The 17740-nt window shown below is 36.1% G+C and overlaps 1 protein-coding gene across 5 annotated transcripts in view; it reads right to left on the bottom strand.

The window, feature by feature from the left end:
- Window positions 1–17740, bottom strand: part of SPOPL (speckle type BTB/POZ protein like) — a 78250-nt gene that overhangs the window by 45519 nt on the left and 14991 nt on the right. The window contains exon 2 of one of the 5 annotated variants that reach the window (XM_033414340.2): window positions 4915–5006. The exons of the other annotated variants lie outside the window; for them this stretch is intronic. The gene's annotated coding sequence lies outside the window, so the exon portion shown is untranslated. The remainder of the gene's footprint in view (window positions 1–4914; window positions 5007–17740) is intronic. 5 annotated transcript variants of the gene reach the window in all.

The following is a 17740-nucleotide window of genomic DNA, read 5'->3' as shown; positions in this document are numbered from 1 at the left end:
GGGTGCTCTGAAAAACAGAGAGGTCCTGGTGAAAGGCAATTGAGAGGAGATTAGAGGAATCTTGGGACGTAAAAGCTAAACTGTAGGCCGGTTTGTTTGCTAGGGAGCAATGGAAACAACTAGGAGGAGCCTTCCTGGGGTCAGAACATATCTCAAGCACTGATTTAGGAAACCTTTCCTCCAAAGGAACTCAAATTTGATTAGTACGTGAAGCAATTAATGCCTCAGGCCATTGCTAAAATTATAGTGCAATTAGCCTTAGATTAGTGGACCATAACAGTTCTAAGTTGTCAGGGAAAGAGACAGTCAAGAACTCTGCCAATATCATTGTCATCCCAGCGTTAACCATTGGAAAACGTAGGGCTATAACCCTAGAGAAGTAACATCAGAGGCTGTGTGTGTTCGCGCACACGTGTGTGTGTGTGTGTGTGTGTACGTGTTGGGGGGTGTGGTGGGGGAGTGGGGTGGATGGAAGGAGAGGAAAACAAACTCCACTAAAATAATCCCGCAAGTCACTGAACAAATAAACAAGCAGGTAACAGTAATATGCACTGGAAGGGAGAAACCAACTCCAAGAATTTCTAACATTATATAAAATGTCCAGTTTCAAACATAAAATTATGCAGATTTTCTTTGCAAAAAACATGCAAAGAAACAAGAAAGCATGACCCATATAATGGGGAAAAAGTAGGTAATAGAAACTGTCTATGTAGGAGATGTTGTATACACATGTGAAGAACTAAAGGAAACCGTGATTAAATAAGTAAAGTATGTTGACAATGTCACAAAAAATAGAGCATATCAATGTAGAGGTAAAAATTACTATTATTTAAAGAAACTCTGGACTTGAAAAGTACAATAATTGAAATGGAAGAAAGAAACTCTGGACTTGAAAAGAAACTCTGGACTTGAAAAGTACAATAATTGAAATGGAAGAATGACATAAGGGGCCATGTTCATATACAGCAGATATGAAGGTAGAAGAATTACTGAACCTGCTGAGAGATCAAGAGATTATGCAATCCATAGATGAAAGAATGAAGAAAAATAAACAGAGTCTAAGAGAAGTGTGGGACCCTATTAAGTACACTGACACACATATAATGGGAAAAAAAAGACAAAATGGAGCAGAAGAAAAAAATATTCTAAGAAACGTTGAAAACTTCCCAAATTTATTGAAAAACAACAATATATACACATTTAGGGAGCTCAACTAACTCCATGTAGGATACACGCAAATAGATCCATAGACACATCACAGTAAAAATGATGAAAGCCAAAGACAAGGAAAAAATAGTCACTAGGATGGTTATGCTACAATTAAAAAATGGAAAATTACCAGCATTGGTGAGAATGTGGAGGAATTAGAAACCTTGCATATTGCTGGTGGAAACAAAATGGTTCATTTCAGCTGCTGTGGTATATTTGGCAGTTCCTCAAAAAGTAATTCCATTCCTAATTATACATCCAAAATAACTGAAGACAGGTGTTCGAACAAAAACTTGTACATCGATGTTCACAGCAGCACTATTCATAATAGCCAAAAGTTTATTGGCTAATAATCCAAATCATCAACTGATGAACTGATAAACAACATGTATAACCACGTGGGGCTTCCCTGGTGGCGCAGTGGTTGGGAGTCTGCCTGCCGATGCAGGGAACATGGGTTCATGCCCCGGTCTGGGAGGATCCCACATGCTGCAGAGCGGCTGGGTCCGTGGGCCATGGCCGCTGAGCCTGCGCTCCGCAGCGGGAGAGGCCACAACAGTGAGAGGCCCACGTAACGCAAAAAAAAAAAAATGTATATCCACACAATGGAATATCATATAGCCAGAAAAAGTAATGAAGTATGTGCTATAACATGGATGAACCTCAAAATATCATGCTAAATGAAAAAAGCCAAACACAAAAGGCCACACACTGTATGATTTCATTTACATGAAATATCCAGAATATGATATGACATATGGACAGAAAGCAGATTAGTGGTTGCCAGGGGCTAGAGGGAGGGTGAGACATGGGGAGTGACTGCTCAGTGGGTATGGGGTTTCCTTTTGGAGTAATAAAAATGTTCTGGAACTAGATAGTGGTGCTGGTTACACAATACTGTGAATGTACTATAAACACCAATGAACTGTATACTTTAAAACTGTTAAGGGACTTCCCTGGTGGTCCAGTGGGTAAGAATCCACATTCCCAAAGCAGGGGACCTGAGTTCAATCCCTAGTTGGGGAACTAGATCCCACATGCATGCCACAACTAAGAAGTCTACATGCTGCAACTAAGAGCCCACATGCTGCAATGAAGATGCTGCGTGCCACAAATAAGACCCAGCACAGCCATAAATAAATAAATATTTTGGGACTTCCCTGGTGGCACAGTGGATAAGACTCCGCACTCCCAATGCAGGGGACCCGGGTTCGATCTCTGGTCAGGGAACTAGATCCCACATGCAGGCTACAACTAAGAGTTCACATGCTGCAACTAAAGAGCCTGTGTGCTGCAACTAAGGAGCTGGCAAGCCACACCTAAGGAGCCCACTTGCTGCAACTAAGGACCCCGCGAGCCACAACTAAGACCTGGTGCAACCAAATAAATAAATATTAAAAAAAAAAACTGTTAAAATGGTGAGTTTTATGTTATATGAATTTTACCTCATTTAAAAAATATATGCACATACATGTCCATATCTACATATACACACATATTTCTTTTGTCATTAAAAATAATGGAATTATAAAGTCTCTTCTGTAACTGTTGAGACTAAATTAGCTACTATTAGAGAATAAAGTACTAAAGAGATTATTTTTAATAACTCCCAAGAGAGACATTTTCAATAGCTGTGTAGTATTCCTAGTGTGTTAGCTATCAAGCTTCCAGACTAATGGAATATATGAATCATCCAGCAAAGTTCAGGTTTTTTTTTTTTTAAAGCCATACTGTCTGAAGAATATTATCGAAATTCTATCCAGTTATAAAATGTGACTCGTGTATTTACGAGGTACCTCTTTTGTACTGTCATCTGTAATCAGCGCAAGTCTTCTAGGAGCTTTCTTAACCAAATGTGATGTTGATCATAACATTTTTGTGTATTAATTCTTCAACTAACAAAATGTAAATCACACTGCAACTGTGAAATACTACCATATTTATCCTAAAAGTTATAGAACTGCTTCATGAAGTTATAACTGAAAATACTGTCTGAGGTCAAGGCAATTTTATATATATCAACTATAATTACATAATGAAATAAGTTAGTATGTAACTTAATATATAATAATATATAATGTTCAACAGTTTTGTTAAGACTTATCAGGAAGAATAAAGATAAAATAATAACAATACATGTATCATAAGCTTCTTAAATCTCTTTAAATTAAGCCTATGGGGACTTCCCTGGTTGCACAGTGGTAAAGAATCCACCTGTCAATGCAGGGGACATGGGTTCGAGCCCTGGTCCGGGAAGATCCCACATGCCGCGGAGCAACTAAACCCATGAGCTACAACTACTAAGCCAGTGCATATACAAGTTATGTTTACACTATACTATAGTTTACTAAGTGTGCAGTAGTATTATGTCTAAAAAAATGTACATACATTAATTAAAAAATATTTTCTTGCTAAAAATGCTGACCATCATCTGACAACACAGGGTTGCCACAACCTTCAATTTGTAAAGACACATTATCTGTGAAGCACAATAAAGCAAAATGCAATAAACGTTGTGACTGTATAAGGGTAAAGAAAGGTTTAGGTTAAAAATAATGAGAATAAATATATAACTGACAAATCCTATCCAAAACAAAGCAGGTACAGCTACATTAGCTAAATTTAAAATTTAAAAGAAATTTTAAAGCAAGAAGTATTCAGAGACATAAAAAGGAAAATAATAAAATGAGAAAAAAGGTCAATCATAAAAACATAATACTAAATGTGTCTGTATGCAATAGGATGATTCCAAAAATCACACTGGGAGACTTTAATTCACTTCTCTCAGTAAGTGAAAGAACAATCGTAATGACATATATAGGTAAATATACATACACATATTCATATATATATATGAGGGGCCAGAGGGAGGGAGAGAGGCAGGAGTTGAGGGGAGAGATATGGCACCCAACAGCAAAAGAATGCAAATTATTTTCAATGGCACAGGAATCATTGGCCAAAACTGACCATATTACTGCAAGATAAAGAAAGCCTTACAAACAAATACTGGTCAATGAAATCAATCAAAGTATAAACCTTAATCACAGTGGGATTAAGTTAAAAATCAATAAGCAAAAAGATAACTAGAAAATACCTAATCTCCAAAAATTAAATAATAGCTTTCTAAATCTATGGGTGAAAAAAGAAATCACAATGAGAATTAGAAAACATTTTGAACTGAATATTAAAGATAAGAAATTTCCAAACTTGTAAGATGTAGTTATATCAATGCTTAGGAAATTTATACCTTTCATGCATATATCTGATAAGGAAGGCTGAAAATCAATGACAAGCTTCTATCTAAGGAAGCTAGAAAAGAGTATGTCAAACCCAAAGAAAGGAGAGTAATAAAAGTATGAGCAGAAAGCAATGACTAGGAAAAAAAGTGTACGACAGACAACAGAAAAAAATGCAAAGCCAAATGCTTTGTATTATTTTTGAAAAAAATAATAAAATCGATAGCTTTAGACTAATCAAGGGAAATGAGAGAGGACACAAATTTACAACACCTAAAATGATGCTCTGAAGGATAATGAGGCTATCATGAAAACGTTATACCAACTTAATTGATAATTTAAGTAAAATGAGAAAATTATCTGAAAAAATCACTTTCCAAAACTGACATACAATATGAAAGAGAAAATTATAAAGTCCTATTTTTATTCAACTTTAATTATTAAAAACCCTCTCACAAGGAAAACTTACAGGAATGGCTTCACTGCACAAGCTCTTCCACAAAATGGAAAACAAACTTCACAGCTTGTCTGATGAAACCAGTGTAACTTTTATACCAAAACCTGTCAAGCACATTACAAGAAGGAAAAATATAGGAAAGTCTGTCTCATGAACATACATATAAAAATCCTAAGCAAACTAATAGCAAGTCAAACCTAGGACTGCATGAAAAGTATATTTCATGACCAATGAAGTTTTATTTGAGTAATGCAAGGGTGATTAACATCAGAATCTATTAGTTTTTTCTATTAACCAAAAAAGGGGGAAAACAGATCACCCTGACAGATGCAGAAAAAGCATCTGATAAAATTTAATACCCATTTGGGATAAAAACTCTTTAAAAATCTGTGAATAAAAGAGAACTTCCAAAAAAAAAAGAACTTCTTTAATTTTACAAAAAGTGTCTTAAAACACATACCCACACCCCTACATTAAGAGTTCCAGGTGAGATGAGACAAGAAAGACCACTATCAGCACTTTCACGCAACACTGCACTTGAAGTCCCAGGCAGTACCTTAAAGCAGGAAAAAAATAAAGGCATAAGAATTGGAAAAGAAAAAAGAAAATCATCATCATTCCCAGATAACACACATGATTGTGTACAAAGTAACAGAATTAACAAGGAATTTTGTACAAGTTGCTGTATAACATATAAAAATCTATTGTATTTCTATATGTTAGCAACAATTAGAAAATAGAAAATTCTAAAGATACCATTTATAATATAATTTAAAAATCCATTTTTCCTAGAAGTAAATCTAATGAAAGATGCTCACAAACTCTATACTGAAAACTACAAAATGGTACTGAGAGAAAAGTAAAGTAAAAAGAAATATGCCATGGTTCATGAAATGTAAAATAAATCTTATAAAGAATTCTCCCCAGATTGACAAAAATTCAGTACAATCACTATCAAAATCCCAGTTTTGCTTTTTGTGGAAATTGTCAGATGAATTCTAAAATTTATATGGATATGCAAAAGCATTCTTGAAGAACAACAAAGCTAAAGGACTATAAGTACGTCAAGTGTATGACATCAAGACTTAAATGTAAAAAATAAGTATAAAATTTCAAGACTTAAAATATAGCTATTGAGGGCTTCCCTGGCGGCGCAGTGGTTGAGAGTCCGCCTGCCGATGCAGGGGACACAGGTTCGTGCCCCGGGCCGGGAAGATCCCACAAAAAAAAAAAAAAAAAAAAAATATATATATATATATATATATATAGCTATTGAAATTAAGACAGAGTGGTACTGGTGAAAAAATTAGAGAAACTGATCAATGGAAGAAAACAGAATCCGGAAACAGATGTACACATATTTAGCATATTTATGACAAATAACGAAATGCAGTACAGAAATGATGGTCTTTATGGTCCTGGGTCAAATGGACGGTCATAGAGAAAAATGAAATCTTGACTCCTACCTCATGTCATATACAATGATCAATTCCAGATTTAGTTCAGATATAAATATGAAAGTAAAGCCATAAAACTTGGAGGGAGCGGGGAATGGGAGAATATCTTTACAACTCTGGGGTAGGCAAATATTTCTTAAGCAGGACACAGGGTAGAAAAAGATATTTGCAATACAGGGATCTGATACAGGGCTTATATCCAGAGTATACAGAGAATTCCTACAAATTATTATAAAAAGTGCAGGGAATTGAACAGAAAAATTGGCCAAAGACTTAAATACTTCATAGAAAGTGAAAAAAAAAAAAAGATATCCAAAAGGTCAGTCAACATATGAAAAGGTGTTCAACTTCATTAGTCATCAGACAAATATATTAAGACAACAGTGTGATAACCACTACTCACACAACAGGATGGCTAAAATTAAAATTAAAAAAGATAATACATGTTGCCAGAGAGGGAGAAATGAATCTCTAAAATTACACTGATGGTGAAAGTATAAATTAGTCTAGCCACTTTGGAAAACTGTTTGCAATATCTATTAAAGCCAAACAATTGAATACCTTGAAACCCATCAATTCCACTCCTGGGTATACAGCCAGAAGCATACATTCATATGTTCTTCAAAATATGTGTACAAGATTGCTCATTGATGGGCTCTACATATAAATATAAAAACAAAGCAGTAAAGCTCTTGTGATTGTCAAAAACTGAAAACTACCCAATTATTCCTAAGTAATAGAATGGGTAAACTATGGAACATTCATATAGTGAAATATTATACAGCAATGAGAATGAAGTCAGAAGAGCAGAGGTATGAGTGACAAGGTTTTGAGGAATTATGGATATCAAGGTTTGTAGCTTAGAAAACAGACTTAAGTCGATGATAAAGGTGATTCATGTAAGAGACAATAAGAAGCTGCGTTTCTGGACAATTTAACAGTTTGGGGGTAGGAGAGGAAGTGGAATTATCATCACATTCAAGAAGACCATAAAAATATACATATTCATTATAACTTTACAGAAGTAAACACACAGAAAAATGATACAATGAGATGAGTGTTATTTATTAGCTTCCTATGAATCCAATCATGCAAAGAACCCTATTACTATTCCAGTAGGTGCTTACTAAGAGGGAACAAAAATCTCTAGCAGTTACTGCAAAGTGTATTTGCTACTGATTCCAGCAAGTCACCAACAGACTTCATCCAAGGTTTTCAACTCATGGAATTGAGGAAGTTTTCTCTGCAAATGCATCTTCAGTACTATACAAAGAATCATTGTGAAAATTTATTTTATAATAATCAACTTCATAGCCAACTTAAGAGAAACTTATCTGTTCTATAAGGAAAGAGTTATCTAAAATGTGTAACTTTTTCCTGAACAGAAGCAATCTAACAATATCAGGAATAAATATTTTGTAAAGGCTTTCTATATGCCAGGCCTAAGTATTTGTCTAATTTGATTCCCAAAATAACTCTATGAGGAGAGTAATCACTGCTTCTGCCAATGTTATAGGGGAGTAAACTAGAGTGCAAAAAGGCTACATAAACTACCCAGGATTATAATGCTAAAATTTTGGCAATGTCTGCCTGCCTGCCTGGATTCAGCCTAAGCTTATAATTCTTAAAGACGACCTTTCTAGCATGTTAGTAACAGAAAAAAACAACAAAAACCAAAACAAACAAACAAAGGGGTTTCATACTCTCTTCCAAACTCATGTGACAGATTATATGGCCTTCCATCAACTTTCTAATTTCTAGATGTCTAGATCAGATATTGTACCCAAGATGGAACTTTGAAAGCAGTACACAGTTCAAGGCAGTCAAGTGAGCACATTTATCTGTCTTTTTTATTTCTCAACATACCAATGAGATGAAAACAAATTTTTGCAAAAGAATGTAGTCATAACTGGGCTGGAAAATACAAAAGGATGATATTGGTGGATCAGAAATTTTGAGAAATTTAAGGCAGATAAATGGGAACAAATTAGCAGAGAAATCAATTAGATAGGAACAAGTCAGCAGAGAAACTTAAAGGAGAAAATCACAACAGACAATTGGGAAAAGGTCCAAAACTGTAAAATAAAACAAAATAACCCTGGTAGAAATGGAGACAATTTAGGGGACAGAATGGTACACTTAAATAAAACAGGAATAAGCTGCTTTGAACAAGTGGTTAGAAAACAAGAATTCTTGTTAAGTAAAAATATAAATGGGGGACTTCCCTGGTGGTCCAGTGGTTAAGAATCCGCCTTCCAACGCAGGGGACGCTGGTTCAATCCCTGGTCAGGGAACTAAGATCCCACATGCTGGGGGGCAACTAAGCCCACGTGTCACAACCAGAGAGCCCAAGCATCGCAACTACTGAGCCCACACACTGTGGAGCCGCGTGCCACAACTAGAGAGAAGCCTGCACTCCACAACTAGAGAAAAGCCTGCACACTGCAACAAAGAGCCCGTGTGCCGCAACTAAGACCTGACGCAGCCAAAAATAATAAATATTAATATATATATATATATTTAAATGATAATTCCAATGGGTAAGATAAACAATAAAATGTTTATAATTAATGGAGAATAAAAGATAAAGACTACTTTTGAAGACACAAACTAAATACACAAAGAATATAGGAAATAAGAGAAGTTAGGGACATGGAGGTCAGACAGAAGAGATCCAGTATTCCAACACGAGAGCCATTAAATGCTCCTGAAGGGGATTAAGACAGAAATAACAGAGATACATCAAGAGAAAAAACCAGAAGACTATTTCCACGATCTGAAGGAAGACACAAGTTCCCAGTCAGGCCTCACCAAGTACCAAGAATGCTTACTGAAAAAAGATCTATACCTAGACACATCCTGGCAAAATTTCAAAGTTCCACCAAATAAGAGAAAATCTTAAAACTTCTCATGTTATCTACAAAGGAACCAGTCACACTGAAATCTAAATGCTGTTAAGATATAAGGAGAAATGCTTTTAAGGTTTTTAAGAAAAATTTTGAATTTAGAATTTCATACTCAAAATTCTTCAGGAATGCAAGCTGAAGAAAGGACATTTTCAGACAGCAAATACTTGAAAAGTCTGTCATTCTATATTGAAAATTACTCAATGAACCCAATGAACTCCAAACTTTTTTGTGTGACGTGCCTTTATGATTAAAAATCATTTGCTCTCAGCATGCATGTCTATTTATAAATTAATGTATTATTATAGTAATATATTTACGTATATTATAAAGCATATCAAAATTAAAAATAATCAGATAAAAATTAAATAATTTAATTTTTAATATATTCTGACACCCCCCCCCAAATTATCTTGTGTAAACCCATTTATGTGGATGCTTCGTTTTGAAGACCACAGCTCTAACCAAATGAAAACGAACCCTAAAGAAAGAAACCATGGGCTTGAAAAAACAACAGAATTGAACAGGTCTCAGTAGAGAAGGAAACTAAAAAAGAACTAGGAGAATTCACTACAATTTGACACTTAGAAAATTTTCCACTGGTAAAGTTTTTATGTACATAGGATTACATTTCATTTTCTGTGAGGCCACCCTACTTTGTTCTATAGTAAGTATTTATATAATCACATTATAAATATTTCCAGGTTTAAAATTTTTAGAATTGGTCTGCAAATAAAGCAAAAAAGAAATTAAAATGCAAACACATTGATGATGTAGCCTTAACAACGAATAATAATTGGGAGATTGACGGAGTGAGGAGAGAAACAAGACTATCATTCACAGAGGTAGGCAATACTGTCTAGAACTAAAAGCAGGCACAATTTACAGTGGGAAGTGGAACTGGGGGTGGGAAGGTGACCTCCTATTCTTTTGACTCTTATGTAATATGACTCGCAATATAATTACAAATTCTATTTTTAAGAAGCATTATAAGCAGGAGGGAAAGCAGTACATAACACAGTATGCCCATTTAGAAAACTGAAATTGGTTACTGATTGCCATAGTCAGCTCCTATTAAATACACCTACCACCTCCATCACCCTCCATTCATTTACTGCCTTTTACTACTGAGTTTTACATGCACAGAACAGCTGTGTTTTTACCTAAACTATGATCTTCTTGAAGGTTTTTCTGTTTTATTCATTTCTGCAATGCAAAGCCTAGCACAACGCTCAGTGTTTATTTTTTAAAAAGAGGGAAGGGACTAATTAAATGGTCTGAGGAAAATAATGGAGAAAAGCCATCTTGTAATTCCAATCACTTAAAACCAGTTTATCTCAAGTTTACTAAAGTTCACTGAAATGCATATAAGACGGAGAGAAAGGCTCCTCTTTGAAACAGAAACAGCTGTGACTCTCAGGAGAGTGATTCAACTCAGTGGCAGCACATCTAGACACAGGTTCTAGTAAAAATCTTAGGGGGCAGGAACAGGGGCTGATGAAGGATATAGCAACGGAAATATTCTGAACCCTCAAGAAAAAAAATGGCTGGGGGTGGGAAGACCATTCCTGCTTCCTGACTATATATACTCCTACAGAAGAGGAAAGCTAAAAGAGCTGGGGGGGAGTGGACGGGCACACAGGAGTCACGGCTTATGATGAAATCACCCAGGGCGTGCGCATGAGCGCGTGCGCACACACACACGTTGCGCAAATACTTACATTTACCTTATAGTCTCTTACTGGGGCCCTTAATTTTTTCCTACTTTGGTTATTGAGAGGCCTAAGTGAAATAGCAGTTTTACAGTTTGAACTCTCTGCCCAAAATAAAAGGTGACTTTTCTTTAAAACTTGGTAATTTGAAATTTTGGTAAATCAAAAGCAGGAGACTATGGGTAATTTGATATGGTCCAACCAAGTACTGCCAGCCTCTAATTGATTACAAATGGTAGACTCACAGGTTTATATTTTTCTAGGGCAGTGATTCTCAAATTTAACTGTGCATTAGAATCACCTGGAAGCCTTGTGAAACCAGAATACTGAGCCCCAACCCTAGGATTAATGATTCAGGGGGTCTGGGTTAGGCCCCAGAATTTGCATTTCTAACAAGTCTCAGAGGATGCTGATGCTGCTCATCTAGGGATCTCACACTGAGAATCACATTTCTAGTGTGAGGATTAGACCAGAAAGCTATTATTACCAATAATACAAAAATCTCACCATCCCTGCTGCAGCTATCCATCTGTCCTCTACTTATGACTAAGTCTTCCATTTTACCTGAGTATTATCCTGAGAGGTAGATCTCTTGGGCTAGTTTTCAACTTCGTTTCAGGGTCTTATTCCAGTGTTATGGAATCTGTTTTGAAATCTACAACACCCTCTAACACCGATAGTAAGGAGGTAGTTCTAATAACATATATATGGAAACTTTATTAGTAAAGGAAAATACAGACATTTTAAGACGAACTCTTTCTCTATTTGATAAATCCTAAAAGCCATTAATACATGTTGGTGAAGGTTTGTACACAAGCAGGGATTTAAAGCCTCTGCTTACTGCTGCCTTGTCATTCACTGCCAAGGTTCTCCCTTAAAAAAAAAACAAAAAACTAAAAGTCAACTCCCGTGTACACACACTGTAACCCCAAAAAATCACTCCATTTCTGTCGCTTTAATGTATTTTTTTTAAAAAGATTAAAACTAAAAGTTATTTAACATTTCTTGACATAGATGCAATGTCATTTTCCTTAACAAAGGTAAAAATGGAAAAAAGCCCTGGGGTCCATGTGTTGGGAGACCTGGATTCTAACCCTGGCCGTTTTTGGTTTCAGAACACATGCCCTTTTGCACATCACTGAGCTGTTGGCTAAACAAAGCATTCAGGGCGAGAATCACTAAATCCTATCCAGTTCTAACATAAGCTTATACAGTAAGACTCATACACTGTAGACTAAAATGTACTCGATATCACTACATGATTTCCTCACAGTGCCATGAACTTCTTGGGGAAAAAAAAATTGACTACAGATCACTTCAGAACCTGACTGCGTTTCCTGTAGCATTACATATAAAGGACAGTCTGGCTCTTTGGCAACCATTTAAAAAAAAAAATCGTCATTTAAAAACAACTAGGGGCTTCCCTGGTGGCGCAGTGGTTGAGAGTCCGCCTGCCGATGCAGGGGACATGGGTTTGTGCCCCGGTCCGGGAAGATCCCACATGCCGCGGAGCGGCTGGGCCCGTGAGCCATGGCCGCTGAGCCTGCACGTCCGGAGCCTGTGCTCCGCAACGGGAGAGGCCACAACAGTGAGAGGCCCGCGTACCGCAAAAAAAAAACAAAAAACAAAACTAGAGTTATATGTCATGCTAGTTGCTACAAGTTCAATTGTTTTCATATTACTTGTGTAATAACATATACAAGGCACAATAAGAAAATTATAAGCCTATCTGCATCTATATTAATAGTCATATCCCCTTAAAATGTATGAAGCAAATATTTCACTTTTTAAAAGGAGGCTATTTCCAGAGGACGGTGAAGGAAAAAATGTAAGTAAAAGGAGGCTATTTCCAGAAATCTTATAAAGACAGTATTGGGAGTTAAAAAAATCAGCCTTATTTAAATACTCAGCATGGCAGTTTATGACTATGGTCATTAAACTTCATGAGGTAAGATTTTAAATTATAGTGATATATAAACTGTGGTGAACCAGAACAGGGCAAGACTAGCAGTCAGGAGACTACTCACTATGGCCAAGCTGCAAGACCCCACCCCACTCCCCATTCCTTTGGGGTTTTTTTACTCATTCATTTCTTCCTTTATAGTCTCTCTCTCTCTCTTATTCACTGACCTGTTTGAGTATCTTGGGAGGTTCTACGCTGAGCTAAGCCCTGTGGAGACAAGGAAGGATGGCATTATTTGAACTGATCTCAGGGGTCCCTTCAGGTAGAATCTTTATTCAAGATCTAATTTATAAATTATAACAACACACTCTTTATCAAACACAAGAGGAGTAAGTTATCTCAATCAACAAACAATAGATAACTTAACCTTATTCCTTCTTTAAGCACCAACAGTGTTTTAATCTGTTGATCTTGATTGCCACTTCTTCTGTAAAATGTTTACTAACCGTTTGTTTACTCCCATTAACATTTTCTTCAGTAAAACGAATTACTCCTTAGCTACCCAAGCACTTTCATAATCAATGCCTCTTATATAGAATTAATCAAATTTATTGTAATTATTAGTACAATAATCTGTAAGATCTTACTTCACACTTTAGAATTTTACTCCTATACATATTATCTCATTTGATCCTCTAAACAACCCTGTGAAGTAGTTACTTCTATTTTACAGACAGGGAAACTGAAGCAGAAGCAATATGATCTAAGGTCATAGAGTTTTAAAAAAAAAAAAAAAGACAAAAAAAATTCAGAAATTGAATCCAGGATTTTTTTTTTTTTCCCCACTTTTTGGCCATGCCCCACAGCGCGTGGCATCTTAAGTGCCCTGACCAGGGATTGAACCTGCGCCCCCTACACTGGAAGCATGGAGTCTTAACCATGGGACCACCAGGGAAGTCCCTGAATCTAGGATTTTTAACTGAAAATACTATCGTTTTTTTCAATCCATCAAATATGCTGAACTCCTTGAGATTATATTTTCACCTTTACGTAACCACTGCCTAGTGTATATGATGGCAGATATTAAGCAAAGACATATTGACTAGATTTGAAGTCAACTACTAGAAAGGTATTACATATTTACTAGACAGTATATAATTTATTGCCTCCTAAAAAACAAAGTACCAGAGATAATTTAGTATTACAGAATTATCCATGGAACACCATCAGGGTTGAGAATTTGGTTTCTGAATTTAGAGTTAGGTGCAGATCCTGAAGCTGTGTAAGCTCTCTGGGCCTCAATTTTGTTTGTAAAATGGGAATAATAAATGGTAATTATCTCAAATGACTGGTGTACTGAATGGGAATGTATAGAAGACACCTAGTATAGTGTCTGGTACACAGAAAGCACTCAATAAATTAGTTTAATGTGTATGAGTATTAATATGAAACTAAAAAGTAGAACTAGTTTACAAAACAGTAATAATCTCATGAACTATGAAGAAGAACAGAGTTAAATTTGCCTAAGTATGTTGTTGAGGTTTTGTTTTTACTTTTTCAACCTTTATCACTTGGCTCTCCATGAGCTATTTACATGAGCTATGAACACTGCTCTCACGCTGCTGCTCTCATACTGCTTATCTCTAACAACTTCCGTCTCCCTTTTAATGCAAGTAATGTGGAGGTGTAGTTGTAAAAAGATAGACTGACATCCAAAGTGTCTCTCAGGAATTGTGTAACCTTCTAGAGAACTTCCTGGAGTAATGGAATTGATCTGTCTCTTGACTGGGCTGTTGTTACACAGGTGAACGTATCTGTCAAAACTCACTGAAATGTACACGTAAGAAAAGATGTGTATATGAAACAATGCAAGTTTTAAAAAAAAGTTTTTTTAGGTTTTATAACCCTTGAACAAGTTACTTTCCCTTTTTGGCCCTTAGATTTCTCAACTTCAGAAAGGGAATAATTTCTCATACAGAAAGAATATAGTGAGTGTTACAGGAGATAAGGTCTATAAAGTACTTAGTTTCTGCACAGTTAGTTGCCAGTTCTGGATCCACTTAACATTAACCCTAGGCATTTTTCAGATTTATTTGAGTCCTAAAACATTCCTCCAAAATAAAACCTACATTCTCTCCCTCTCCCTTCTCCTACTCTTCCCCTCATCTCTTTTATTTTAGAAAAATATGAGTAAACATTTGATTAAAGCTTTTGCCTCCTTAGTTTTTTTTTTTTTAACAAGCATAATACAGTCTTTTGCCTTCATATTTCTCTTCCTTCTCATTTAATTATAGTCAAACAAGTGAGAATTCCCTGGGGGTCTAGTGATTAAGACTCCGCGCTTTCACTGCCAAGGGCCTGGGTTCGGATCCCTGGTCAGGGAACTAAGATCCCGCAAACCACCCGGTGCTGCCAAAAACAAAACAAAACAAAGTAACAATTCCTGTTACTAGTTTTCAATTTAAAAGTGTCTAAGCAATGTTCTTTGTTCTAGAATTCCAGGACACTGGAACAACTTCACATTCATCTAGCATTTACTGAGCAAACATTTATTAAGAACCTAAATCGGTCAGGCACTGGAGAAACAAAGATAAGGTCAGAGAGGCAAATACCTAACTAAAGCAGATCAAATAGAACTGCTAAAATCATATCCTTTTCTTACACCTGTGAAGGATCTATTGGGTTGGCCAAAAAATTCCTTTGGTTTTTAAGTAAAAATAAAAGACACATTTTTCATTTTCACTAAGAACTTTACTGAACTTAACGTATTCACCATTTTGTTCCACTACTTTCTGCCATTTTTCAGGCAACTTCATAATTCCATATTCGCAAAACTTTTTATCTTTTTGAGCAAAGAACTGTTCCAGGTGCCTTTTGCAGTCTTCCAGGGAATTGAGATTTTTTCCATTAAGAGAATTTTGTAAAGACCGAAATAAATGGAAATCCGAAGGTGCAATGTCTGGTGAATACGGTGGATGATCAGAACTTCCCAGTGAAGTTGAACCAGTTTTTGCCTGGTCATCAAAGAAACGTGCGGTCTTGTGTTACCCTGATGGAAGATTATGTGTTTTCTGTTGACTAATTCCGGACACTTTTCGTTGAGTGATGCTTTCAGTTGGTCTAATTGGGATTCAGTGGAACTTACTACCTAGGATAGCTTGACCAACTACGAAAATAAACTTGAATATATTATGTTAATAACAGAACTTGTTGGAATTAATCATTTAGTTTTCTGGAAGGAGCTCATAATAGAGGACTCCCTTCCAATCCCCCCATATACACAACATCATCTTCTTTGGATAAAGACCGGCCTTTGGTGTGGTTGGTGGTGGTTCATTTCACTTGCCCCACCACCGTTCCACATTATTGTACAGTATCCACTTTTCATTGCCTGTCACAATTTGTTTTAAAAACGGAACATTTTTGTTACGTTTAAATAAAGAACTGAATGCGGAAATATGGCCAAGAAGGTTTTTTTTCACTTATGTGGAACCCAAACATTAAAGCAATTCACATATCCAAGTTGGTGCCAATAATTTTCAATGCTTGATTTGGACATTTTGAGTATGTCAGCTACCTCCCATGGTATAATGTTGATTGTTCTCAATTAATGTCTCAATTTGATCGTTATCAACTTCAACTGGTCTACCCAACCACGGAGCATCGTCTGCAAGAAATCTCCAGCATGGAACTTCGCAAACCACTTCTGACACGTTTGATCAGTCATGGCACCTTTTCCATACACTGCACAAATCTTTTTTTTCCGTTTCAGTTGTGTTTTTACCTTTCTTGAAATAATAAAGCATACTATGCTGAAAATGTTGTTTTTCTTCCACCTTCAATATTAAAATGGCTACACAAAAATTCACCAATTTGATAAGTTTTTTTTAATGCACGCTGATATGACAGCTGTCACAATACAATCTACAAAATTTGTTTCGAATGAAGTTAAAGACACCTAAGCATCACTAGAGTCATCTTATGGAAAAAACCAAATGAACTTTTTGGCGAACCCCATAGTAAAAGGAGTTGGAGGTAGTTAAAGAGTTCTGCTGACTCACCACTGTTGCTTCCAGACTACTTTTGCAACCTAACAAAACTGTATGGCAACTGCATGAGTCCATTCTTACAAAATTCTCTTACATTCTTCTCTCTTGCAATCACCTACTCACCTCTCTGAGTTAGACTCCTTTACGGAGGACTTCAACCACTGTCTCCATTGTCTTCTTTACTATTCCTGCCACCACCCTGGATGACTGCACTCCAGTGGACTTCTTCCCTACCAGCATCAAAGTTCTTTTACCTTCCTGAATGATCTCACCCACTTAAAATTTTAGCAATCTTTTTCAGAGATTCTGACTTGGAACTTACTACCTAGGATAGCTTGATCAACCATGGAAATAAACTTGAATATATCATTTTAATAACAGAACTTATTCCTATTCTGTCATCAATTTAATCCCCCAACAGCTCTTATTACCAACACTTCACTGAGTCCATACCACTCTTCTTAAGTCATTACCCCCTTATGGCTTCCCTTCCTTCCTTATCAAACTCAAAACCCACAGTGGATCACTTCAAAAACTCTCTAGTAAGCACGCTTAACATTTCACTCCTTTGTTCTTTTATCACAACAATTCTGTAAACCCTCCATTCTGTATCAGTCTAACCACCCACTGTACGCTGTTATTTGGGTTGCTGAGCAATGGTGTAGAAAATCTTTAAAAAGAGCAGAACAGCTTCTGAAGTGTAGACTTTCATTAAATATGTACTTCTGTTTTTAACTAATTGATTTCAAGAGGATTTGTTGCAAAATAAAAGTCTTACCAAATGATGAAATAATTAAACTAGAAATTCAGC

The sequence above is a fragment of the Orcinus orca genome, chromosome 7 (assembly GCF_937001465.1).
Source record: "Orcinus orca chromosome 7, mOrcOrc1.1, whole genome shotgun sequence".
Classification (NCBI taxonomy): domain Eukaryota; kingdom Metazoa; phylum Chordata; class Mammalia; order Artiodactyla; family Delphinidae; genus Orcinus; species Orcinus orca.
Note: the sequence above shows the minus strand (reverse complement) of the source record. Positions and strands in the feature narration are given on the sequence as shown.